A 27,417-nucleotide genomic window follows, 5' to 3' on the forward strand; every position below is an offset into this window, starting at 1 on the left:
CCCCGGGGGTGATAATATTAGGAGGATGGGGCCTTTGACATGGGATTTGTACCCTTATAAAAGAGGCCTGAGACTGCTGCCTTGCCCTTTCTGTCATGTGAGGTTACAGAGAGAAGGCAGCGGTTTGCAACCCAGAAGGGGACCTTCACCAGAATACACGGGCAGTCCAATCTTAGACCTCTAGGCTCCAGAACTGTCAGAAATCAGTTTCTGTTGTTTATAAGCCACCCAGTCTATGGTACTTTTTTTTTATTTAAAAAAAATTTTTTAACGTTTATTAATTTTTTGCTAGAGAGTGAGAGAGCATGAGCAGGGGAGAGGCAGAGAGAGAGGGAGACACAGAATCTGAAGCAGGCTCCAGGCTCTGAACTGACAGCACAGAGCCTGACACAGGGCTAGAACTCACGGACCGTGAGATCACGACCTGAGTCGAAGTCGGACATTAACCAACTGAGCCACCCAGGCGCCCATGTGGTACTTTCTTATAGCAGCCCAAGTGGACCAAGATGGAATGAATGACTACAGGAATGAATGAACAGAATCATCACACATGAGAAATAAAAGATTCTATTGGGTCAATTCCTATTTGAAGAGACAGGGCTAATTGACGGGAATTACCCTCATGAGAGTATGTGTTGCTGAGGGCAGCCAGGAAAGAATAAACAAAACAAAACCAAACAACAACAACAACAATAACAACATAAAACCAGAACTCATCCTAGTCAATGAGAGAAGCCAAAAGTTAGAACCAGAGAAGAAGTGCCAAGGGCCAGGCCCAGGGAAGAATGGGAGATGAGGTCAGAGGTCAGGAGCTGTAGAGACTAGGAATAGGTATGGAGGCACAGTGCCAGAAAGATCAAGAAGAAAAAATACCTAAGATGACAAATGAAGGAGGTGCTAGGCCCACATTGTAGGGTGGGGGGTGGGGTGAGTTGGTAGCCTTAAAGTCATGGATAGGTACATAAAGATATATAATCCATAAGGATTCATATGGCTTGGGCCAGAACTGGTCCCCAAACCTACACCTTTGCTATTACTCCTCTAAGCAATGTCTGACCCTCACAGCATTTCTCTTCCTTTATTTGTAAAAACACAGATTCTGTGGACTAGCCTCTTTTTCCTATAACTGTTGTCACAGTAGAAGTTTCAAATGTTCCAGTCCAAGATACAAATAAGCTAAGAAATGAGAGCAGAAATAACCTCTGCAGAGTTTGGGGTGCGTGGAGAGGGGCTCATTTATAAGTTGTCTTCTTTAGTGCTGGGCCCGTCAAGCTCCATTCCTGCAAATCCATTTATGATCCATAACTGCTTAAAATGTTTTAAATTCTATAAATGCCTATTTGGTGCCCTTTGTGTGTCAGGCACTAACCTAGAAGATATAGAGAGGAGTAACACAAGCTTACTTTCTATAAGCCTAGCAAAGGATTCTATGTTCCATGCAGGAAATCCAGAACAGTTTAAAATCAGAAAACCTCAGTTCAAGGCAAAGTCCAATCGCAGGTCTTCTGGGGTAACAGTAGTGAGCTAGCAGTCACTTACTGTGATCTTGGGCAGGTTAAATAACCTCACTGTGGTCTCGTTTCCTCACCTGCAGAATGTAGAATTATGACCCTCGCCTCACAGGGTTGTCACAGGAATTAAATGAGGTAGCATATGGGGAAGCGTTTTATGAAAGTGTAAAGCACTCAGCATATTCGATTCTTGTTACTAGAAATTCGTCTACTGCTCCACAGTGCCACCCTATTTAATATGCAGATTTAGCCAGATGCCTGGAATAGAGATTTAAATCCCATGAACACAAATAAAAGAAACAAATAAAAGACAAAAGGAACTGCAGTTGAGTCCAACTGATCTAATGTGCTTTAAGGACCTGTGGCATTTCAGCACAAAACTGTAATTAAGCCTTATAACAGCTGTGTGAGCTAGCTATTGTTTCCCTATTTTAAAGAGACTCAGGGAAAGTAACTTGCCTGAGTCACTCGACAAATAGAGCTGGTGTTTATACACAGGTCGGCCAGTCTCGCCTATACCATGCTCCCATGTTCCCTTTTTTTTTTTTTTTTTTTTTTGGCAAATATTTTATTCTGCCTATAAATGCTGCCCTCCATCCCCTGAATCAGTAACCCCCGGACAGTGCATCACAATGGATCTCCACACTCCCAACCCAGTGATAACTTTTCTCCTCATTTCACAATTCCATTATTTGGCAAGAAATCCACAAGGGACAAGCATATCAGCAATGAAAGGAAAGGCGTATATAAGCCAGTTTCTTTATCAGCCTCTCCCATGCTTGTGATTTCAGGCCGTGAAGGAGGAACAGGAGCTGTAAGTAATGCTAATAGCATCATCCAAGGAGTGGCAGATAACAGCTCCCCCCGGTCCTGGAGAGGAATTGCTTTTGTGCCAGATGGGTTTTCTTATTACCATCCTGGCTGTGAGATGAGATGCAGAGAAATCATATGTGATGGGTTTAGAAACCCCACTCCCTCATAGCTGACCCACAGCCTCCCAGAAGAGTTACAGGAGCAAAGAATGGGTTCAGCCATAGATTGCCTGGGCAGAAGCTTAGCATTCCCTCACAAGGAAAGGAAGATAAACAATATACCCGTGGAGAACCTGGCCCAATTCACCTGGGAGGAGAGAAGGGTCAGAAGGAAGACTTTGTCACTGCTGATGGGCTTCTGTAGGGCACAGAGAGCAGGTGGAAACTGAACTTTTGGGGGAGAATCTATAGGAAAGCGGACAGCATCTCAATATGAAGGGGGAAGTTAACATCCCATAATGGAGTGGGTCCTCTGGAGAGGAAGTGGGTACTCTGCCCCAGAACGCTCAAGAAAAGTTAGAGAACCTCAGATGAAAGAGCCTATCTCTGCATCTATTGGTGGTGAGATCATCAGATGGCAGTATATTCTGTTCCAAAGCTGGACTTCTTATTGGCTTTAAAATCACAAAGTCAGAATTCCAGCTTTCCAACTTAACAGTGATGTAACCCTGTACCAGTTACTTAACTTCTCTGGGCTTTCATTTCTTCTATGAAATGTAGATATATAATAGTAGTGACCTTACAGCATTGTAGTGAGAATACAATGAGCTAATGCCTACGTGGTACATAAAGGAGTGTTTGCCACATGGGAAGACGCTATAGACATGTAGTAAGCACCTATCAGGTGCCACACACTTCTTTAAGCTACAGGAGCAGGCAATCGTATACAACACAGACAGATCCATACTCTCATTAATAAACAAATACATTATGATTTCAGGTGCTGGAAAGAGCTACAAAGAAAATAATAGAACGTAATACAATAGAGTATATTTGAGGAAGTGGTAAAAGGGACATTAACTGGAGCAGGTGGGGCGGGTCTCTCTGGGATGAGTTCTACCCAATCAAGAGAAGAAACCAGCCATGTGGAGTTAGGACATCCAGGAAGAGGGCATAACAAACACAAAGGCCCTGAGGTAGATCAAAGTTTAGTATGTTAAGAAAGGGGGGTGGGGGGTGTGAGAGGTGGGAAGGATGGGAGATGAGATCAAAGACACAGGTACAGTCCAACCATGTAGGGCCTTGTAGGCCACAGTGAGGAGTTTGGAATTTATTCTAAGGCAAGTGGGAAGCCACTGAAGGTTTCAGGCAGGGTAAGACACCATACAGTTTACATTTTAAAGAGATCACTGACTTGACTTATTAAAACCTCCCATGCATGATCCTTTCTGTTCTTTCCCTAGTCACAGAAGCCCCCGAAGCCCTAGAAGGGCTCAGCGTTACAAGATAGAGGGTATCTGGGTCACTCGATACTCTCATAGGTATCCAGGACCAGGATCCCTAATGTTGGATTGTTATGGAGTAAAAAGAAATGTTATGTATGAAGCCAGGGAGGGAGGGAGGAGGAGAGGGAGAGAAGAGAAAGGAGGGGGAGGTGTTGTTCCTCATGCTGCTACATGAGGAATGCAAATGTGGAGTCAGAAAATGAGCAGTGGAAGCAGGAGACTTCCCATCTATTTCCCTCACAGTGTTTTGAATAGAGTTAGGTAATTTCTTTTAAGTAAATCAGTGGTCACGGTCAAGGACCGGGTAAACTATGGTATGAACCCATAACCAACCATCTTCTTTGCAGATGTTGGCTCCACTGAAAAGTAGGAGAAATAAAAGTAGCAGACCAGGTTATAATGCCTGAGACAATGTCCTCTAGGTATCCACTCTCCCTTTTCAGAAGCCAGGTTTAAAAGAAATAACTTGTTTTTCTCCATCAGACCAGATTGCCTTTTTCAGTCCTTGCAAGAAGACAACATTTGCTTTCATAATTATAAATGACAAAAATTACAAGGCACAGGTAGTTGAGTTTGAGGCAAAAATCCGCACTTGCTAGTCCTACACATCCTCTGTTAGAAACAGCCACTACCCAAGAACTACAGATACATTAGATGCATATCTGTGCACATATTCACTCATTCAACAAGCATTTACCGAACACTTACTTTGTACAGGGCACTGGTCTAAGTATAGGGGATACAGTAGTGAACCAAACAAATAAAACTCTTTTATTGCTAAAATGGTCAGGAACTGTATGCAGACACACAAGCTTCCTGTTCTCATAAACAGAATTTCAGAAGCTGATAAGGGCTATGATAACAATAATAGCATATAATACAATAGAGTGTATTTGAAGAAGAACATAAACTAGGACAGACATGGAAGTTGACATTCCAGGAGGGAGGAAAGAGATGGTAAGCAAAGAAGGAGAATGTGCATCAAGTGGTAAGAAGCACCATAGTGAAAAATACAGCATGAAAGGGTGGGGAGCAGTGGTGGGAAGGATGTTAGAAGGTGGGTTCGTATAAGAAATTTCTAGTCAGGCCTTGTGATGCTTTAGTTATGGGGATAAGGAAAAGGAAGGAGTCAAGAACACCTCCTCTCTTTCTGCTTTATGCAGTGGATGGAGGTGTCATTTACCAGTATAGGGGGCAGTATAGGAAAACCAAGTTTGCAGGGAGAAGATCCTACGTTTGGGTCTGAACATTCATTTCTCTGTGCTGTTCAAATAGTAATATCAGGGCACCTGGGTGGCTCAGTCAGTCAAGCATCCAACTCTTGATTTCAGCTTAGGTCATGGTCTCATGGTTTGTGAGGTTTGTGAGTTTGAGCTCTAAGCCGGGCTATGCGCTGACAGTGGGGAGACTTCTTGGGATTCTCTCTCTCTCTCTGTCTCTGTCTCTGTATCTCTCTCTGTCCTTCCCCTGTTCATGTGCTCATTCTATCTCAAAATAAGTAAATAAACTTTAAAAAGTGTAACAAATAGTAGTAACAAGTAGATGATGGACATCAACAACATATAAATGGTAACTAAAATTTGGGCCATTGTTCTAGACTATGTACACCCCCAAAATTTATATGTTGAAATCCCAACCCCCCATGTGATAGCATTAGGAGGTAGAGCTTTAGGGAGCTAATTAGGTCATGAGGATGGGCCCTCACTACTGGGATTAGTGCCCTTATAAAAGACATCCCAGACTCCCTTGCCCCTCCCACTGGGTGAGGATGCAGTGAGGAGACCACCATCTGCTGATCAGGAAGCAGGCCCTCAATAGGGCACCTCAGTCTTGGACTTCCTAGCCTCAAGAACTGGGAGAAATAAATGTTTAACCCACTCAGTCTATGGTGTTTTTGTTACAGTAGACCTAGTGAAGTAAGACAGAAACCAATGAGAATTCACAAAAATACGAAGGTCTGCAGTCCAGGGTTGGTATGGCAGCTTTCTGAATTTGTCCGTGACCCACACTCCTTCCACCCTTCCACCGCACCATCCTTAGTGGAGCCCATCACATGGTCCAAGATGGCTGCAGGTACTCCAGCCATGAAGTCTAGCCAGACAGCTCTGCCATTAGTTTGCTCTGAAACCCTGGGAAACTCATCTCTCCTCCCTGGATCTGTTTTCTCCTTTGATCTGTCAAGTTCCTTGTTGCTCTAACATGTCCTGACTCTGTCGGAATAGGGCTGAGCAACTTCATCCAAGGCAGGGAGTCTGGGACACAACCATACAAATACAGTATTGATTTGACTAAGAAACTGACCTTTAAATATTCCACGTTCTTATTGGTGCTTTGGATAAGAACTCTCCAGGGAACTCTGAGGGTAATTGCTTTTGCCTCTGCTTTAGAAGGGGCTGACTTTGATGCAATGCTGTTCTCATCTGCAGGTTTAATTTAGTTCTTTTGTCTGCATTAAACTCACTGGGAACTATCCTTTGTGTGCTGCCAAGCACATCACATGGCCGGTCGTTTCTAGCTGAATTTAGACTTGCCCTTTCAGGTAAGGATCCCAGGGTGCTCTGACTGCCAGGTTGGGCAAGCTGACTTCCATCTCCCTCCCTAGGGATCCTCTTTCTGGGAGCTGTGGGTGAGCTGGACCAGCCACTGGGTGTCAGCATTGCTTTGTCCAATTATAAGGAAAAAAAAGATATTTATGTGGTTTGGGAGTTGTTTATGCAGTAAGTTTGGGCTCTAACGTGAGCGCAACCACAGTTCACATTTTTACAGCACTTAACATGAACCTAAGAAGTGCTCCTGTTTTACATCCGGACTCTCCCTACTCATTCAGCCCCTTCTTGTCCCTCCTCTATATTACTGCCCAATTCTTATTTCCACTTGTGTGTCCCTCAAGTCTATCTTCATCCGGTTACAATCAGGTCTATAACAGCCTCAACTGTAGAATAATGAGCCCTCTGTCTCTGAAGGTTTCCAAACAGAAACTGCAAACCACAGAACCACCTGGTAGGAATTATTGTAGAGAAGAAAAAAATGTGTATATATTTACGTACTTGTGTATCATATAAATATAATTAGGAGATAGAAAAAGAAATATATATATTTATATATAAATATATAATAAATATAATATATATGTGATATATACATGTGTGTGTGTGTGTGTGTGTGTGTGTGTGTGTGTGTATACACACATGTATATCTTTTCCCTGACCTTCACTGACCCACCTCATCCATAACAGGGTAAATTCTAAACTGTCTAGCTTTGCAGACCTGTCTATAACCTGGCTGTCCCCAACCCCTCAGTCTCATCTCCTGTCTCCAACATCACACTTCAATGAGAATGAACTTTTCCAAGGAGAATTTCACACTCTCCAGGCCTTTGTTCACCCTTCTTACCAGGAGAACCTCTACTCATTCCTCCAGATGCTCCTCCGAGGGGCTTGCTGGGAGCCCCAGTGGGCATTCTCCAATGCCCACTCCCAGCCTAAGCCTAGCATCCTTTCTGGGGGCACCCAGAGCGCATCAACTAAATATACAATTTACCCTAGTGAGTCCAAGTTATCTGTGATGCATCTCTCACCCACTAGATTATAAACTGTGACTTTAAAGTTCTAAACAAAGACTTTGAGTTTTTCATCTTTATATTTCTGGTACCTGCCACTGTGTCAGGCAGCTTGCTGACATTTATAACGTATGTTTATTTAACTGAACTCAGCTGAACCCATGTGGTTATTAACTTTATTCTGCTGAGTCTGCAACGTCTTTTGCATGCAACCTCTGTTCAGAGTCCCAACTGCAATCATCCTGCTTCAGTTTTCGAAGCATGCCCATTCCTTTGATGTTGTTTGCCTACCTGTGTACCATAGGGGTTACTTTTTCTTAAATACTCTTTTTTATATCCACTTATATTTTTCTCAAATAAATTTTTTAGAAGAAAACTTTATATTACTACCATAGTTGAAAACTTACACCTGCCACAAAAAGATAGTTTTTAAAAATAATAGGGAAAAATATGCTACTAAATTCTAGCTGGATAATCTTGCCTGCTATCCTAGATACACTTAGACCATTAATGATTCCTTCGTGTCTTCCTGTCTGCATGTCCCTCTTTGCCACAGGACTGAGTTCCTCTCACTAAGAAGTCAGAGTACATTTCTCCATTCCTTGACTTTGCATCCAACCATAGAACTCACCCTGGCCAAAGCTGCATTAGTATCCTTGACACAGACAGAGGCAGGAAAAGCTCTTGTATGACTGGGGTCACTCCTCTACAATGACAATGTCCCCAGATTACACTGATGGGAGAATGCAGAAAATATATGAAGCAGAGTCCAGTTACCTTAGCTAAAAGTCAGCTGAGAAGCTAACCACTAAAGTTGACAGCAACTCCAGTCCGAGACCAAAGGAACCATTGACCTTCATGACTGGTTTGCAGGCTCCTGAGCTAAATAAAAGTTTATCACTAGAAGGCACAGAGGTTTTCTGAATATTTGCTACCTATATTAATATGGCAGTAGATAACTAATACACCTGCCAAGGCTCTGAGCCTCCAGTGTGTTTTCTGTTTGTTAAAAAGTAGGATTAGAAAGCATTGGGTTTCTGAGTGCTAGCACCTAATTGAGACTGCCTCCTTGAAGTAATCAGAGGGATTGAAATGGAACAGGAAAGGGAATAATTGTTTCGCTTCATAATTTTATATAATTCATCACAGTTTATGCTTAAAATTATCTCTGTACTTTCCCCCACTTTGAGATACAGTTCTTGCCCTTTTTTACCTGTTTTGCAGACAATGGATATGGCTTCCAAAATGGTCTTGGGCTCATTACCTAAACAGTGAAGCCCAAACTTGATTCAAATTCCAGTGATCTGGAATTTGATCCAGATCTGGTCCATGATCTGGTCCCAGCCCTGCTCCTCCAGTCCTGCTCCTACTGCTTCCCCTCTTTAGATAACCAATACGACAACCCAACTTCTACAGTGTTTACTGCACTCAGTATAGACGTTCAGTCATAGCCAGGCACCTAGCTAGGAGGTGAGGGGCAGGGGGAGGTGATGATTAAGATGCAGCCCTCATTTTCATCAAGTCCTCAGCTCCTAAGAAACCACGTAAGAACCACATAACTCTAATATGTGAAGAGTAAGTCGGAGCACTGTAGATACCTATCGGATTGGTACCTAATGCCAACAGTAAGGAGCAAAAGAAGCTAGAATCAGAGAAACATCCCAAGGGGAAGTGATGCCCTTGGACCCAATGAAACCTTTCCTGATTCTCCCACCACAACCTACAAGAGGTGTTTCATTTTCCCCATCCCATTCTGTATCTCATCACATATCATTTAAACTTATTTCATCCATTCTCTCAGACTATCAACTCTTTCTTTTTTAATTTTTTGTAATTTTTATTTATTTTTGAGAGAGAGACAGAGTGGGAACAGGGGAGGGGCAGAGAGAGGGAGACACAGAATCTGAAGCAGGCTCCTGGCTCTGAGCTGTCAGCACAGAGCCCGATGTGGGGCATGAACTCACGAACCAAGAGATCATGACCTGAGCTGAAGTTGGATGCTCAACCGACTGAGCCACCCAGGTGCCCTGAGACTACCAACTCTTTAAGAACATAGATCTTTTTTTATTGTACTAATCACAGCAGTAGCAGGTCATGAGGCAAACATTGAGCACTAACAGTGGATAAGTGGACAGAGGGATGAACAGATGTATAAATGGAAGGTCATGAAATACATCATATTAAAAGAAAATCTTTAGGCTCTCCTTAAGTCACTCCATTCAGGTGGCTGCCTAATCCCAAGGTTCCCAAATCTGGTAGCCCATAAGGTATATCTAGGGAGCTTTAAAACATATATATTTCTAGGATGTGCTTCCTTATTATATTCAGATTCAACAGATATAAGACGAGATCCAGTAATCCACATTTTAAGGAGTTTCCCTAGGATCCTCTGAGGATGCCTAAACACCTTCTTGGGAATTATAAATCTAACTCACCTGAGTGTCACATTGACTTCATATTCTCAGATGTCCTATTTGTGAGACACCAAACCTCTCTTTTCACTGATGGTCAGCCTATTCAAATAACCTACAAAAGAAAAATACTCCTATAACTTGGAAAATTCCACAAGGAGCTGTAACAATATACTAATAATTTACTGACATATATTAAGTATTTAACAAGTATAAGGCATTTTGCTAAGTGCTTTTATGAATATGTGCTCATTGAAACCTATCAGCAACCCTAATAACTCTAAGAACATTGTGGGGTTTTTTTTTCCTGTTTTTATTTTTGGGGGGTGGGGGTGGGGAGAGGAGAGCCAGATGGAGAGAGAGAGAGAATCTTAAGCAGGCTCCATGACCAGTGTGGAGCCCAACCCAGGGCTCAATCCCATGACTCTGGGATCATGACCTGAGCCAAAATTAAGAGTTGGATGCTCAACTGACGGAGCCACCCAGGTGCCCTAAGAGTTTTGTTTAAAAAAAAACAACATTTTATTGAGGTATGACTGACATACAACAAGCTGTACATATTTAACGTATATAACTTATTGAATTTGGAGATAATTATACACCTACAGATCCATCATCACAACCATGCCATAAATATATCCATCAGCTCCAAAAGTTCCCTCCCACCCTCTTAATAACAAATTATTTTTTGTGATAAAAATACTTATTTATGATCTACTCTCTTAGCAAATTTTTAAGTATACAACACAATATTGAACTGCTCTTTGGTCTGAATGTTTGTGTGCCCCTCAAATTCATATGTTGAAATCCTAACCCCCAAAAGTAATGGTATTAGTAGGTGGGACCTTGAGGAGGGACTAAATCATAAAGGTGGAGTCTTCATGAATGGGATTAGTGCCCTTAGGAAATAGAAAGTGATCCCTAGTCCTTCATGTCATGTGAGGATACAACAAGAATTCTGTGACCCAGAAAAGGACCCTCACCTGACCATGTTGGCCACCTGATCTCAGAAATGTAGCCTCCGGAATTATGACCGATAAATTTCCGCTGCTTATAAGCTAGCCAGTCTGTGGTGCTTTGTTAGAGCAGCCCGAAGTGACTAAGGCAGGCCCTATGCTATACAGCAGACCTCTAGGACTTATTCATCCCATGTAAATGAACTTTGTACCTTTGACTAATATCTCCCATTAATACCTTCTGTCGGCCTGTGGCAACCACCATTCTACTCTCTGCTTCTATGAGCTTGACTTTTTTAGATTGTATCATCAAAATGGTAACATGTAGTATTTGTCCTGTGACTGGCTTACTTCACTTAGCATGATGTCTTCAAGGTTCATCCATATTGTTACTAATGGCAAGATTTCTATCTTTTTTAAGGCTGAATAACAATCCATTGTATATACTGCATTTTTAAAAAAATCCACTTATCTGTTGATAGACATTTAGGTTGCTTTCATATCTTGGCTATTGTGAATAATTCTGTGATGAACACTTGAGCACAGATATCATTTCAAGGTATTAATTTTGTTTCCTTTGGGAATATACCCAGAAGAAGGATTAACGGATCATGGAGTGCTTCTATTTTTAATTTTTTGAGGACCCTCCATGCTGTTTTCTAAGTTTGTTGTAAATTATGTCTGTACCAGTTTGCATTCCCACCAACAGTGGCATTCCTTTTCTCCACTATATATTATATATTATATTAATAAATATTATTTTATATTATATTTATATTACATTATATTAATATATATCATGTTGCTATAATAAATATTATATTAAGTTAATAAACATTATATTATAATAAATATTATATAATTATTATACTATATTAATATAAGAATTATATATATTAATTATACATATATAACTGCCATCCTAACAGGCTTGAGGTGATATCTCATTGTAGTTTTCATTTGCATTTCCCTGATGATTACTAATGTTGATTACTCATTTTCATGTACCTGTGGGCCATTTGTGCATCTTCTTGAAGAAATGTCTATTCAATTCCTTTGCTCATTTTTAAATTGGATTATTTTGGTTTTTTGCTATTGAGTTGTAGATATATTTTATATAATAATCCTTATATATTTTAGATAATAATCTCTTATCCGATATACAGTTTGCAAATATTTTTCTCCCATTCTGCAGGTTGCCTTTTTATTTTGTTGATTATTTCCTTTGCTGTGCAGAAGCTTTGGTACATACTCCTTTTTAACCCTAGTCTGCAAACAAACAGAGGTACAGGGAAACCAACTAACTATATGGGGTTAAAGTTGGAATTCAATCCCAGGTCCACATGATCTCAGAGTCCCACGATTATAATGTGTAAAGGTGATATCCAGAAGAATTACATATACATCCAGACTGAAAATGGAATAAGAGGGCATGGGTCAAACTAAAGCAGGATGAACCTCAACTAGATATAAAGAAGATTTTGGTGGGAAAAAATTTAGGGAAATAAAAAGAGGACTAGTCAAGGACTCAATCCCCAGCGTTGTCAACAACAACAAGAATAGTAAATACTTACACATAATTTACCATGAGCCAGTCTCTATTTTAAGGGCTTTATATAAATTAACTCACTTACCACCACTTTACAGATGAGGTAGCTGAGGCATAAAGAGGTTACACACTAGGAAGCAGTATCCTGGAATTCAAACCCAAGCCATTTGGCTCCAGAATCTACACTCTTGGCCACCATGACAATAGTTATTCAAGTAAACTTTGGCAATTCTCATCCTTTCCCTTCGTCTCTGTCTCAAATACAAAATGGAGGAGTTGGTTTAAATGATCTTCATAGTTTCTTCCAACTCTGATCTTTTTTTTAGTCTAATTTTATTTAAAGTATAGATTTCCCCTTTTCTTCAAGAATATTTTAAAATTAGATGCTTTCTTGAGGAAAGATTAGACATAGTCTTGCCTGAACCTGGAAGTGAGGTAGATACCCTCTCAAAGTCAAGAAATAATGAGTGATAACTCAACTCAGAGGGAATTCCTGGGGGTGAGGATATGTGCCTCAGTCACTTCAGGCTGCAATAGCCAAAATACCACAGACTGAGTCTTTTAAGCCATAAACTCTTATTTTTCATAGATCTAGAAGCTGGAAAGTCCAAGATAAAGGCACCAGAAAATTCAAGGTCTGGTGAGAAGCTACCTCCTAGTTCATAGATGACTGTCACCTTGCTGTAATCTCAAACAGCAGAAGAAGTAAGGGAGAGCTCAGGGTTTCTCTTATAAGGGCACTAAGCCCATTTGTGAGGTCTCCATCTTTGTGAGCTAATCACCTCACAAAGGCCCTATCCCTCCCAATACCATCATCACATCAAGGGTTGGGAGTACAACAAATGAATGGGGGGGGGGGGGGCACATACAAACATTCAGTTCACTGCAACATGTCATAGTCAAGGCCCTTCAAAAAAATCACTGCTCATATCTAAACATCTGAGAGGTCCAATCCTCCCTTAAAAGAAGATAATGATCTCAAGTGTACAAGTCAAAAGAAAAAAAAAAAAACAGACTTTTCATAGCTCTGCAACTGCTTTAAGAGACACAGGCTGTGATAAATCAAGTCAAGCAAAGAAGAATTTCGAAAGAGCCTACATAGTTGGTTTAAATTGTACTTCTGCCACACATAAGCTATGTGACACTGAGCAAGTACCTAACCTCTGTAAGCCTTAATTTCCTCACCAGTAATATGGGATAATCATACCTTTCTCAAAAGGTCATCATGAGATTTAAGCAAGATAATACAAGTAAGTACAGGTGGAAATGATATTACTAATAACAACAGTATAAACAAAGCCATTACACACTAATGTGGTGTCAGGTACTGTTGTAGGCAATTTACAATCTCCCAACCAATAAAAACAAATCTATAGCATTCCTGAGAAATGATCTCCTCCTTCTTCTTGGACCCCCAGAAATGGGTAACTCATTAACTTCCAGGCCATCTCTCTGGAATGTAATATTTGCTACGGTAGAAATCATCCCTTTTCATGTATTGTTGTAGTTCTAGCACCTGGATATCTTTTCTCAAACAGACTTTTTTTTGTTGTTCCGAATCATGCAACATTTTATTTTTTTTAATATAATATATTATCAAGTTGGCTAACATACAGTGCACACAGTGTGCTCTTGGTTTTGGGGGCAGATTCCCATGATTCATCACTTCCATACAACACTCCTCCGTGCTCAAATAGATTTTTAAGAATTGTATCAATGAGACACATGAAGGATTAACCATTCTGTAGGTTTGTTATTGTTACTGATGAAAAACAGTTAACATGGACCGAGCATAATATTAATAGTTAATAATAATAGTAGCTAACATTAATTGAGCATATGTAACATATTACTGTATATGAGTGATGTCATCTAAGCCTCATGGTAACCCAGTGAGATATGTACTATTTTATTATCACTCCTCTTTTATAGAAATATACACCATGGCATGAAAAAGCCTAAGTAACCTGCCCAAATCCTCAAACTCTGTGCAGAGTGGAGCAGGGATTTCAACCAGGCTGTCTGACTGTGACACTCATGCTCTCACAATACCATGTTGTTTCTGTTGGGTGTGACACTAGAGGGACCCCAATAGTTAGCATCTCTCATTTTGCAAGAGCCTGCTTTTCATCAAAATCTTTTCACTTTATCCAGAGTGAAGAAGGCACAGCCAGAACTTTAAGGACATTACTGTTCTGGTGCCCATCATATACTTTCACTGAGCTTTCCAGATTCCAGCTTACACAATGGATGATGCCCTGCAGTTTAGGCTCTGCACAAAGTTGCAGATGATGGGTTGCTGGTTAGCATGTCAGCTGAAGGACAATAAATTTTAATGCAAATGCAATGAGCCGGAACGACAGTATTTTCTCCAAGAGCCTTAACTAGGTTAGCATGACCTCCGAGAGGGGCTAGAATTCTAACAGCAAAATTAGAATAGAAAGGCTTATGGAGATTTCTATGCTAATCAGCCATGTTTTACTGGAACGATTATGTTCAGCACAATGGCCATTTGCCAGCTTCAGCCAGGGCATCGTGTGGTCAGGTGACCAACAGAAAAGGATGACTCAGAAAGTGCTGGGGAGGCCACATTAAGGCAGCAGCACCCTAAAAATGGTGGCAGAGGTGGGATAAAAGTGCCAGGACCCCCAAAGAAAGAAGATTTTCTTATAGGAATTCTAGCACACACCTTACCAGCTTTGTGGTTTGTGCTGCAGTAAAAATCCTTTGTTTGAGAGTTGATAGGAACAATATACCTCTGGGACCTGAAAACAGGGATAAAAATGAGAGAAAAACAAGAAAATGTCTCTGTTCGGATTAAGGATTTTTACTCACACCTAATCTTTGCTCTTGGGATAGAGACTTTGTGTTCTGCTCAAGTAAAGAAGAGATGCTGTTTTCTTTGACCTGTGCCCCCCTCAACCAAGAAACCTCATCATCTCTCACATCTGTTTTGTTTTGAAATTGGGGGAATTTACAGAAGTGAGCTGGTTAAACACAGAACTTTATATAGACAAAACCTAAAAACAAACAAACAAAACAATCAAACCTGACTCTCTCTAGTCTACCCACACATGTGTAAGAGTCAACAACAATCAAAGAAGGAAACAAATAACTAAAGATGTACCATAGCACCTCTTGGTATTTACAATGCCTTCTGAACAGATTTTTAATGGTTTTCTTTTTTTTTTTTTTTTTTTTTTTTTTTATGTTTATTTTTTATTTATTTTATTTTTTTTAATATATGAAATTTACTGTCAAATTGGTTTCCATACAACACCCAGTGCTCATCCCAAAAGGCGCCCTCCTCAATACCCATCACCCACCCTGCCCTCCCTCCCACCCCCCATCAACCCTCAGTTTGTTCTCAGTTTTTAACAGTCTCTTATGCTTTGGCTCTCTCCCACTCTAACCTCTTTTTTTTTTTTTTTTTTTTTCCTTCCCCTCCCCCATGGGTTTCTGTTATGTTTCTCAGGATCCACATAAGAGTGAAACCATATGGTATCTGTCTTTCTCTGTATGGCTTATTTCACTTAGCATCACACTCTCCAGTTCCATCCATGTTGCTACAAAAGGCCATATTTCATTTTTTCTAATTGCCACGTAGTATTCCATTGTGTATATAAACCACAATTTCTTTATCCATTCATCAGTTGATGGACATTTAGGCTCTTTCCATAATTTGGCTATTGTTGAGAGTGCCGCTATAAACATTGGGGTACAGGTGCCCCTATGCATCAGTACTCCTGTATCCCTTGGATAAATTCCTAGCAGTGCTATTGCTGGGTCATAGGGTAGGTCTATTTTTAATTTTCTGAGGAACCTCCACACTGCTTTCCAGAGCGGCTGCACCAATTTGCATTCCCACCAACAGTGCAAGAGGGTTCCTGTTTCTCCACATCCTCTCCAGCATCTATAGTCTCCTGATTTCTTCATTTTGGCCACTCTGACTGGCGTGAGGTGGTATCTGAGTGTGGTTTTGATTTGTATTTCCCTGATAAGGAGCGACGTTGAACATCTTTTCATGTGCCTGTTGGCCATCCGGATGTCTTCTTTAGAGAAGTGTCTATTCATGTTTTCTGCCCATTTCTTCACTGGGTTATTTGTTTTTCGGGTGTGGAGTTTGATGAGCTCTTTATAGATTTTGGATACTAGCCCTTTGTCCGATATGTCATTTGCAAATATCTTTTCCCATTCCGTTGGTTGCCTTTTAGTTTTGTTGGTTGTTTCCTTTGCTGTGCAGAAGCTTTTTATCTTCATAAGGTCCCAGTAATTCACTTTTGCTTTTAATTCCCTTGCCTTTGGGGATGTGCCGAGTAAGAGATTGCTACGGCTGAGGTCAGAGAGGTCTTTTCCTGCTTTCTCCTCTAAGGTTTTGATGGTTTCCTGTCTCACATTCAGGTCCTTTATCCATTTTGAGTTTATTTTTGTGAATGGTGTGAGAAAGTGGTCTAGTTTCAACCTTCTGCATGTTGCTGTCCAGTTCTCCCAGCACCATTTGTTAAAGAGACTGTCTTTTTTCCATTGGATGTTCTTTCCTGCTTTGTTAATGGTTTTCAAAAGATACCTTGGCCCGCCCCCAGAAATACTGAATCATAATCACAAGGAGAAACAGAGGAGAAATAATCTATATTTTTAAATAAGCCGTCCAGATGGTTCTGATGCAGGACCAAGTTTGGGAATCTCTGCTCTGGACCACACCTCCTTACATCATCACACACAGGAAAAGCACTGATGCTATTCTGGGTCCATCTCGACTAGCATTCAGGCTCTAAATGCAGAACCAAGAGCTGCGATCCAAAGAACATAGTGGTTATGTTTCCTGACATTGACCCCAAACAACATTAAAATAATTAATATTCACCTAGCACTTAATATGTGCCAGGAACTTTTATATATATTATCTTGTTCCAGTCAAAGGTTAATGCCACTTAAATATTTAAAAATACAGTATGTAGCTATGCTACTCTCAGTCAGAAATGTTGAACAACAGTAACACTGTATATAACTGGATCACACAATTTTGTTCATACTTCAACCTAGATAAAGACAGAAAATTCATTTATTTTGTCTGTAACCGAGGTTTCCATCGTCTATAACTTCCACTTGACAGTCGGTAGAAAAATGAACTAAATGATCAATCTAGTTTAAATTCTGTCTTTTCTTATTATCTAAACACTGACTTTAGGTAGTGTCAGTCTCCCTAGAATAAAAATTTCTAAATCTCTGAAATCACTTCTCCCTGCTTTTCCATCAAGCTAAATTCTGGGTGTAAGGCAAGTGTGGAGACAGAGAGAGATATGTGATTTCCAAGTATTCATGGTGACATGTCAAGTAACGGGATGGCCTTCTGCTCATTCTTGTCCAGGGATCACATCCTATGTCCACCTGCTTTCTGCTTGCCCCTCTGGCCTGCTCAGCAGAAATGGAAGCTGGCATGACTCTTAATCTCATGTATTCTCCTGCCTCAACCAGAACACAGACTGGGGGACCCTGCCTACATGAGCCTCTCCTTACCTGCAGCTAGCAGCAAAGATATTTCTAAGGTTTGGCTGGAACTCTCTCTTCCCACCTGGCAGGTCTGACCTGCTATCTTAATTACAGGGCCAGCTTGCCCCAACCACCATAACCTCAGGGGCAGGATCCCAAACACTCTCAGGTATTTATGGGACCAACCTGCACCCCACAGGACAAGCAGGTCCATCTCGTGTCCTAAGCTGGCCACAAAGCAAACCTACTCTCAGTGTGGATCCAATGTATCTAATCAGCCTCCTGCCCTCTGTGCCAAAGCTAGCACAGGACCCTGTCTCTTCACCCTCCTCTCCCATGCCCTTCTCTCTCCTGTATCCCACTATCTTTGAAGCCAAAAAGGGGCAGTCTCTTCCACAAGGCCTTCCAGAGGAGACCTCCCATAGATAGAGCATGCCTTGATATGCATAACAGGAGCTAAAGGAATTTAGGCAATTCCCTTTAAAGCCTACAGCCTGATTTGGTGTGGATGCTCCTTTTGGTCAGCATCCCTCCTCTGGTAGCCCTAACCTTCCCCTTCCATTCTCTGGGTAACTAGGGCAAAGCTCATGTCATTGGGAAGACAGAAGATAAAAATATGAATAATTTGGGGCACCTGGGTGGCTCAGTCGGTGAAGCATCTGACTCTTGATTTCAGCTCAGGTCATGATCTCACGGTTCGGTTCATGAGATCAAGCCCCATGTTGAAGTCTGTGCTGACAGCACAGAACCTGCTTGGGATTCTCTCTCTCCCTCTCTTTCTGCCCCTCCCCTGCTCATACTTGCATCCTCACTCTCTAAATAAATAAATATACAAACAATTTTAAAAATTCTTTAAAAATGAATAATTTAAAATATTTCCCCACTGTATATGTATACTTTATAATTTCCAAAATGAGTTTACTTTGTAAGGAAGGGAAAATGGGAATTACTAGTCACATCTTACAAAGGAAGACACTGGGGCACAAATTGCCATATGATTAGTTAGTGGTCTGGAATAGTGTCCTTTGTATGTCTGTCTTCTTTGTATGATACATATTTCTTTGCTTTGCTTAGTGGTATTTTTTTTTTAATGTTTACTTATTTTTGAGACAGAGCATGAACAGGGGAGGGTCAGAGAGAGAGAGGGAGACACAGAATCCAAAGCAGGCTCCAGGCTCCGAGCTGTCAGCACGGGGCTCAAACTCACGGACCAGGAGATCATGACCTGAGCTGAAGTCTGACACTCAACCGACTAAGCCACCCAGGCACCCCTGCTTAGTGGTATTTTTTAACCAACACTTTCTTGAGTAATGAGTCCCATTAGGCAAGGCCAAGTGCCACACAGATGGTCCTACTATTTTACCTATCTATTCAAATCTGACTTCCCTAAAAGGCCCAAGTCACACATCACCTCTCTCATATCCCTTCCGCTACCTTGTTATCTTTTGAATACTTTTTGTTAACCTGTAGTCCAGACAGCATCATGTGACACATAATTTAATATAGCAATGTCTTGTATTTGCTTTCTAATTTGTCTCTCTGTGCAACTCTAGCCTCTCAGCTAGTCTGTAAGCTATTCTGCGAGCTGTATGAAGGTAGGGATTATGCTTCTAAAGTCCTGTTCTTGTGGTTAGGACCATAGATTGTGAATTCGAATGAACAGGTTCGAATAATGGTTCTGCTTATGAGATCCTGGGAAGACCACCTAACCTCCCGGAGCCTCTGTTCCCCCTACCCTCTGCCTACAAAGCAGAGATAGTAATATGCCTGCTCACAGGTTTGCTGTGAACATTAAATAAATGAATGTATTCAAAGTATTTAAAATAATACTAGATACATAGTAAGCACTACATGTGCTTGGCATTGTTATTTTTATGCCCCTTAGCACATGAGACTGAGTACAAAGCTAATACTTGTTAATGCTTCTGAGTGGAGTTATTTGAATTAGCAGAAGACTTTTATTTAAGTCTTTTATTTTAAATAATAAATTTCTGAGATGCAAAGCTAAACTTATCGAGATTGAAATTCTTCAGACAAATGAGTCTAGGTGAGCCTAAGAAACAATTTATCACAAAAATAAAACTGCCCACAATACCACATCCCACACAAAATAACAGCTCTCATCATTCTTCTGCATTTCTACATTATACAAAGAAAGCATTTCCTTGATTTTACCCCCTTTAAGCACCACAACACCGGAGAGGTTAGCAAGTCAAGGATGAGGGGTCTTACTTTGTAGATGACAACACTGAGGTACTGGAAGTCAAGAGGTTGGACCACATCATTGAGAAAGTTTTTATGGGAAGCAGGAACAGAACTCAGCAATCCTGTTCCTGGATGCACACCTGTGCTCGGGGCTAGCCAGTCACAACACACTGCAACGACCATGATCTCCCTTGGCCCTCATAGCGACTTGCTGAGCTTCTCAGAAAAGGCATCACAATCCCTATTTTGCAGGTGAGAACACCATAACTGGGGAGGGGGGGGTGGCTAAGAAGTGACAGAGGCTGGGCCAAAGCCCAAACCTCCTGATCATAACACTGTGTTCCTCCACTTCCCCGCAGCACCCAACCACAGTGTTCAGTAATGAGAAGGAGGTGCTGCAGCATGGTGCTTACGAGGTGGGTTCTGGCCTCATACCAACCTCAGTCTGGATCCCATCTCACCACATTCCCCGATCTTTTTTCATCTATAAGATGAAGATGATACCAGGTACTTTTCTCATAAGGTTGAAAGACAATTAAACTAGACAGGCTATGCAGATACTTGGAACAGTACCTGGCAAACATTAAGGACTCAGCCAATATGGATGGGGGAAACACTTCTCACTCATCATGACTCCATGGGCGGGGACTTCAGCTACACCACCGTTCCTGGCCTCTCTTCCCACTCTCACTTACCCTTCCCAAGAGAAAGGAGAGTTTTATCAGGGTGTATTCGGAAGAGTCCTTTGGGCCCGCTCTCGGCCATGCATGAGGCTCTGAAAAGAAGACTCCTATTCTGTTTAAGGGGAGGCCTGTGATTGCACAAACACACTGGTCTGAGAACATTCTCTTCAGGGGTGCAGAATTAAGATTTTCATTGTTGTCTCATTCCTAAACCAAATCCCTCAACCTAACTTTCATCAATAATATATAGGACATTTTGATATCCATTTTTTTCTGATTCTTACATCTATCTCTTAATTGGTTCAGATTTAGGGGAAGAAGGTAGGTACTATCCACTGACCCCATAAAATGCCAACAAATATTAGCTGCTGCCATGATTATCGGTATCATGTAAAAACTGTTTCTAAGCAGGAGTTCTAGAGATCTGCAGTTTCCCTGTATCCCATCCAATGGCTGGCAAAGTTCTACAGGGTTTGGCTGCTACATTCAGCAGTGATGACCAACAGCCTCAGCACCAAGAAGCCAGAGATGAAACTGACCAGAGTCTCCAACCCTTCCCAAAGTCAGATCTCAGGAATGCATTGAGGACAAAGCTGACTCAAGACATTTTCTCAGGACTTTCTTGTGCAAGTGGCCCACTAAGATTAGGAATCAAAGCCCAGCAAAATCTCTGCCACTTTCCCAATGTTCTGCTGGATGAGTTTCACCTTGGGTGTCTCCAAAACTTTGTCAGAGCATATGGGGAATACTAGGAGGGTGACTGGACATCCAGTCTATTTTGGTTCTCTAATTCTCCAGCAGCCTTGTGTCTGAGCTAAGAGAAATGTGACGGTGTCAGAGTACAAGAGAGCGCCAGTGGCAAGGGCTTCTACATGTCTATTTCTGGCTGTCCCCTGATGCTGTGTCATTGGAGGAGCTGTGACATCACAGCCTCTGCCTTTTTACAAGGGCCTGGCACTACAAGTGACTCATAGAGAATGTCAACTGTGGCTGCCAGCCTGGATCAATACACAGACTCGGGGAGTCACACAGAGTGACTTGTGCCAGGGTTGGGTAGGGTCAGGAAGACAATCATAGACTATTAGGCCTAGAAGTGACCTTAATTGTCCTCTAGTAAAAACCCCATCTAAAGTCTCAGGCCCTGCCACAATATCCATGATAAATGGGCCTCCAGATTCTGCTTACATATCTCCAAGGACATTGAGCTCATTATCTTCCAAGGCAGCTATATTAGGATGATTTGAGCCACAAGTAACAGCATATTTAAGCAATACAAATTTTAACATCTCACTTAACAAGAAATCTGAAGGAAAGTGGCAGGATGGTTGGTTAGTGGCTCCGTAGAGTCACCAAGGTCCAAGGCCTTTTCCATCTTGCAGGAAATCAGTGATGGCTTTCTTCACTGGCTCAATGATCTTTTTTTCATCTGATACTATCAAAGCAAAGAGAAACGTGGCACACACCAGAGGCTTTCTTCCTCATGTGCTTCTCCCTTTTAATCAAAGTGGAAAACCTTCCCCAGGCCCCAGAAGACTTCCTGAGCCTCTCATAGGTCAGAAAAGGATTGCAGACCTACTCCTAAACCGATCACTGGCAGAAGGGTATAGGATTGACAAACTGGCCTTGAACAGTTATGGACCATACCTTGGAGTTGGACCCACTGCTACTAAACAAAGGATAGTTTTATAAGCAAAGAAAAAGGGAAAATGGCTATTAGGCACAGACATTCAATTATATCTGCCAGAGTAGCCTGACCTGTGTTGAATTATTTCAAAGTTTTATCTCTATAAAACTCTAGACCCAAACTCTTTGGGTCTAGATCTACTCTGATGCCTCATAGAATAAACACGCTTCCAAATGGTAACTAACCTAAAGCATATGTGAAAATTGACTGTTATAGAAAGTCTTCAGTTTTCTGAACTCTTCACTGGGAGACAGCATAGTACAGAGTTCTAAAGCCAGACAGCCTGGGTTCAACTCACAGCTGTCCTACTTAATAGCTGGATGATCCCAGGAAAGTAACTTTGTACCCAGTCCCTCATTGGACAATGAATACAATAACAGTGTTTACCTCATAGGGTTTCTGTAGAGATTAGTGAGTATACATAAGCACTTAGAACAGTGCCTGGCACATAGTTGGTACATTCAAGTGTCTATTATTGTAGGGTCAGTTTTCGTTTTTTGATCACTTTATTTTGTCAGCAATCTGTTTATCTGCATCTCAGTTAAAAACTCAAAGCAAGGACTCAAGTCTAGATTTCTCAGTATACGCCTGATATTCTCTCCATGGCTGCCTCAGAGAAAGTTGAATAATAACAATGATCTTTAATTCACGGTTGCTAAACCATGTCTTCAATATGTGCAGTTGAGTTTTTTGAACTTGGATAAAAGGCTTACATTTAATTTGATCTCACTTCACGCAAACACCAGAGGACTCAAAGTGTGTCTATGACTCTAAGAAGGGGAAATAAAGAGTACAAAAACCTTAAACTCACCAGGCAAGATTGTTCTCCCATCCCTAGGACCACCTTCCTGAGACTCTCCAATTCCACCACTAGGATTTACCCATTACCCAGCCTGGTCTCTCAGCCCCCTATCAATCCTGTGGGCCTAGAGCAGTGTCATGAGATGAATTATGTCCCCTCAAAATTCACAAGGTCTAACCCCCTGTACTTCAGAATGAAACTCTTTGGAGACAAGGTCTTTCTGGGACTTCCAGGCTCCAGAACTATCAGAAATAAATGTCTACTATGTAAACCATTCGCTCTGTGATATTTTGTTATAGAAGCTCTGGCAAACGAATACAGGCAGCCTGACTTGTTTCTGGCCTTGTTATTAAAAACCCTGCTTAGGATGCACCACGGACACGTCGTCCTCCACTTTCACCACACCTACTACAACCTTTTTCATCCTCTCCTTGTCCGTCTCTTCTTTAATCATCTAGAGCAACTTCAACAGCCATTTGTCTGCCTGGCTGTGCTTTCCTCATCGGGGTGCCCTCATGTGCTGAGTAATTGTGGGAAAGTCACTCTAACCTATTTGTACCAACAAAGAGATCCACACCAGCACAGATGTGCTCCTCAAATAATCTACAACAGAATCACTAGGTATATTCCTGGGCCCTACAGATCTAGCAAAAGAAAATATATTAGCAAGCTTCCCAGGTGATTCTTATCGACCTGTTACTAACAATTTGTTACTTACCTGACTGGCTTTGAAAATCACAAATTGGAATAAGGAGAGAAACTTGCTACAGGGACTTGGAAAAGTCATGTTCCTCTTCTGGACCTCAGTTTGCTCTTCCTATGCATCAAGGAAGGTGAAGCCCAAGTTCCCTTCTTGGTCTGTTACTTCTCTAACTGGAAGCAGGTTTGGGTTAGAAATAGAATATTATATCAGCCTGATATTAACCAATTTTCAAATCCCAATGTTAAACTAAGACAACACACTTTGATGTGAGGACTAGTGCTACCACATAATTTAGAAGAGCAATAATCAAAACCAGACAGAGGAATTTATTGGCCCACGATCCAAACAAGAGGACAAAATTTGGCCAACAGTCAGACAGTCCTTCACAAACTATCTAAACACCTCTAAGGCCTGCTACTCCAGGAAGCCCACCTGGACTAAGTAATGCAGCAGGATGATCTTCCTGTTCCCACTCTAGTGATCTAGGAGTGACCAAAACAGCAGAAGAGTGTCACCAGGCCATATGGCTGCCTTTGACCATAAACATCTGGGGATAGGGAAGCAGAGAGAGACTTGACTGTAGGTCCTAAAAAAGATTCCTCTGATTCGATCAGTTGGACCAGCATTGGCTCTAACACCTGGTGTTCAACACCCAGGCAACCCCCGGTGGCAGAGAGTGTAGCCAAGCTCTGGCAATCAGTCCTCCTGGCCTTTATGTGAAAATCAGCCAAGGGTCTGTCTAACTGGGTGGGAGAGGAGTGGGATACAGAGGACAGTAAGGAGTGAAAGACAGCAGATAGAACAGGGGTGGGGATGGGGGATTTTATAAAGTATAGGGAAAAAAAATCTTTGGGACCTGCCAGCTTCCCTGGGTCAGTCAGCTGTGCTGTCAAACCCTGTCACCAGCTTTGGACCAGCTTGGTCTTGTTCCAGTCCTGAATATACTGTATAATTTTAAATCACTTTGTATTTGTCAGCCTAAAAGCAAGGGACCTTTTGCCTTTGCACACAAAATGAATGAAAAATGCATTTGTGCCACCATTAAATTTAAAATATCTTACAAGATATAAAATATGGAGGGACAGCCTGCTCCAAGGGAGGACTATTACTCCGAAATATTAAAACTCAGGCTCTATTTCTAGCTTGTTTATTAATTTATCATTAATATATTCATCTATTTCTTCATTCAGCCAACATACATTTATTAAGAGCTCTCTGGGTGCTAGGCATCATGTTAAACGCAAAGGATAGTACAGTAAACAAGACCAACACAGTTCATCCCCTCAAGGAGCTCCTCATCCAGTGGAAGGGAAAGATGATAAGCAAAATGTGAATAAATGATTACGGAGTTTCAATTTTTATAAGTGCTGTGGAGGAGACATACAAGCTGCCGTGAAAATGTTTGACTTGTACTTTTTCTATGCAGAATCAGGCAAGGTTTCCCTGAGGTCTGAAATGGCTCTGCCACTGGGTCATATGTATGACTATTCTACTGGGCAAGTTCCTTCAGACTTATTAGGCCTCAGTTTACCTATCTGTAAAATAGTAAGGCTGCACTCATGAACGTGACTGTCTCTTCATTACATCATGGTCCTTGTATGTTTACTACACTGATGCTTGTACCTGTGAGTATATACAAATAAAGTGTGGGTATATATAATCCATTATAAAATGGATTTAAGGAAACTGCCACAGAAAACAAGGTGACCTTTCTCAGTACAGAGACCACTGAGGCAATAGCTCTCCCCAGAGAACAATTTCTCTCCCTGGAACCTGGTCAAATGTATCACTCCAGCTCCCGACAGGGCCATCTCTGGGTTGGCGGCTTGCAAATTTTCTTCCCCCAGCCAAAAGCATATTTCACTGGCATGCAGGCAGGAGTGACAGAATGGGGTTAGGACGTGGAGAAGAGTGACATGGTTTTTTTCATCTGAGGCACTGCAGGGGAGGAGACGGCAAGGAGCCAACGTTGGTAGCTCTCTGGCATGAAGCAAACAAGGATGCCTATGTGAAGGGCGACACTGGGGTTCGTCAGGAGGAGAGGGGTTCAGAGTCTGGAAAGGGACTGACTCAGGAAAGTCACACGTGAGGTCCAGCCTTGCAATGAAATTTCTATGTAATTTTAATCAAGACATGGACTTTCTCTGGGCCTCGGGTACCTCTTAAATAATTAACCATTTCCTCTAACTACCTGGATGATATTAACATGAGGATACGAATTATATGATAAACGTGTTAGAGAGATAAACAATGACTTTAGACAGCCATCTCTCCTTCCCTTTAGCAAAGATACAGCCAAAATTTTGCTACATGGGCCACCTTCAGTAAAGAGCCATACAGTAGGGAAAAATCAACGTCTCTCAAGACAGCTATGATAACGCATACTAAGGCGTTTCGTAAACTGTAAAGCACCATGTTCGTGTAAGTTACTATTACTTCTTAACTGGGCAGTTGGATGCATAGATGAGTAATTGAAGAGGTGGATGATACAGCGATACAAAAGTCACAAACAAGCACATTCTCCATCGTCTAACAGAGTGTATGAAAAGACCTCTGTAACTCTTGTTATGGAGAAATCTAAAATAAACTGGCTCTCTATAAACCCATGACACATGAGTTGGGATGTGATCAAGGATTCTTTTTTTTAAGTTTGGTTTATTTATTTGGGGGTGGGGGGGGAGGGCAGTGAGAGAGGGAGAGAGAGAATTCCAAGCAGGCTCCACTCTGTCAGCGCAGAGCCCAAGACAGGGCTTGAACTCACCAACCGTGAGATCATGACCTGAGCTGAAACCAAGAGTCGGATGTTCAACTGACTGAGCCACCCAAGTGCCCCTATGATAATGGTATTTAAATGCCAATAATTTGAGTGAATGGTGCAGAGCATTTTAATACATATCAAACCATGTGGTACTCACAGGATAATCAGCTCAGAATGGTGTTATTATTCCTTTTTGCAGATGTGAAGACTGAGCCAACAAACATTAATGGTTTGACTACTAATCACAAGGTTTTAGAGAAAGAAGGAAGAAAAGAGTAGGTCTTCTTGCTTCAAAACCAGGGCTCCCTCAAAGGCAATCCATGGAATGGGAGAAAATGTTTGCAAATCTTATCTCTAGTAAGCGGTTAATATTCAAAATATATAAGGAACACCTACAACTCAATAGTGAAAAAACAAATAACCCAATTTAAAAATGGGCAAAGGCCATTTCCCAAAGGTCATAGGTATATGAAGAAGGTCAACACTAATCATCAGGGAAATGCAAGGCAAAACCATAATAAGATATCACTTCATACATGTTATAATAGCCATTAACAGAAAAACAAAAGTAACGAGTATTTTTAAGGATGGGGAGAAAAGGAAATCCTTGTGCATGATTGGTAGGAATATAAAATGGTACAGCTACTATTAAAAACAGTATGGAGATTCTTCAGAAAATTAAAAATAGATCTACCATAAGATCCAACAATCCCAATTCTGGGTATTTATCCAAAAGAACTGAACACGGGTCTTGAGTTATTTGCACTCTCATGTTCATAACAATAGCCAAGAACTAGAAACAACTCAAATGTCCATCAAGAAATGAGTGGATGAAGAAAATGTGGTAAA

General features: G+C 41.4%; 1 long non-coding RNA gene across 2 annotated transcripts in view; it reads right to left on the reverse strand.

The window, feature by feature from the left end:
- LOC122225932 overlaps nt 1-27,417 on the reverse strand; it is a 186,068-nt gene that overhangs the window by 116,837 nt on the left and 41,814 nt on the right. Inside the window, exons 2-3 of one of the 2 annotated variants that reach the window (XR_006205434.1) lie at nt 23,826-23,980; nt 9,763-9,853 (exon numbers count right to left, since the gene is read on the reverse strand). This is a non-coding gene — a long non-coding RNA (uncharacterized LOC122225932). Of the gene's footprint in view, nt 1-9,762; nt 9,854-12,328; nt 12,921-23,825; nt 23,981-27,417 lie in introns of those variants that run through there. The other variant, XR_006205435.1, reaches the window with a different exon arrangement.

The sequence above is a fragment of the Panthera leo genome, chromosome A1, assembly GCF_018350215.1.
Source record: "Panthera leo isolate Ple1 chromosome A1, P.leo_Ple1_pat1.1, whole genome shotgun sequence".
Lineage (NCBI taxonomy): Eukaryota > Metazoa > Chordata > Mammalia > Carnivora > Felidae > Panthera > Panthera leo.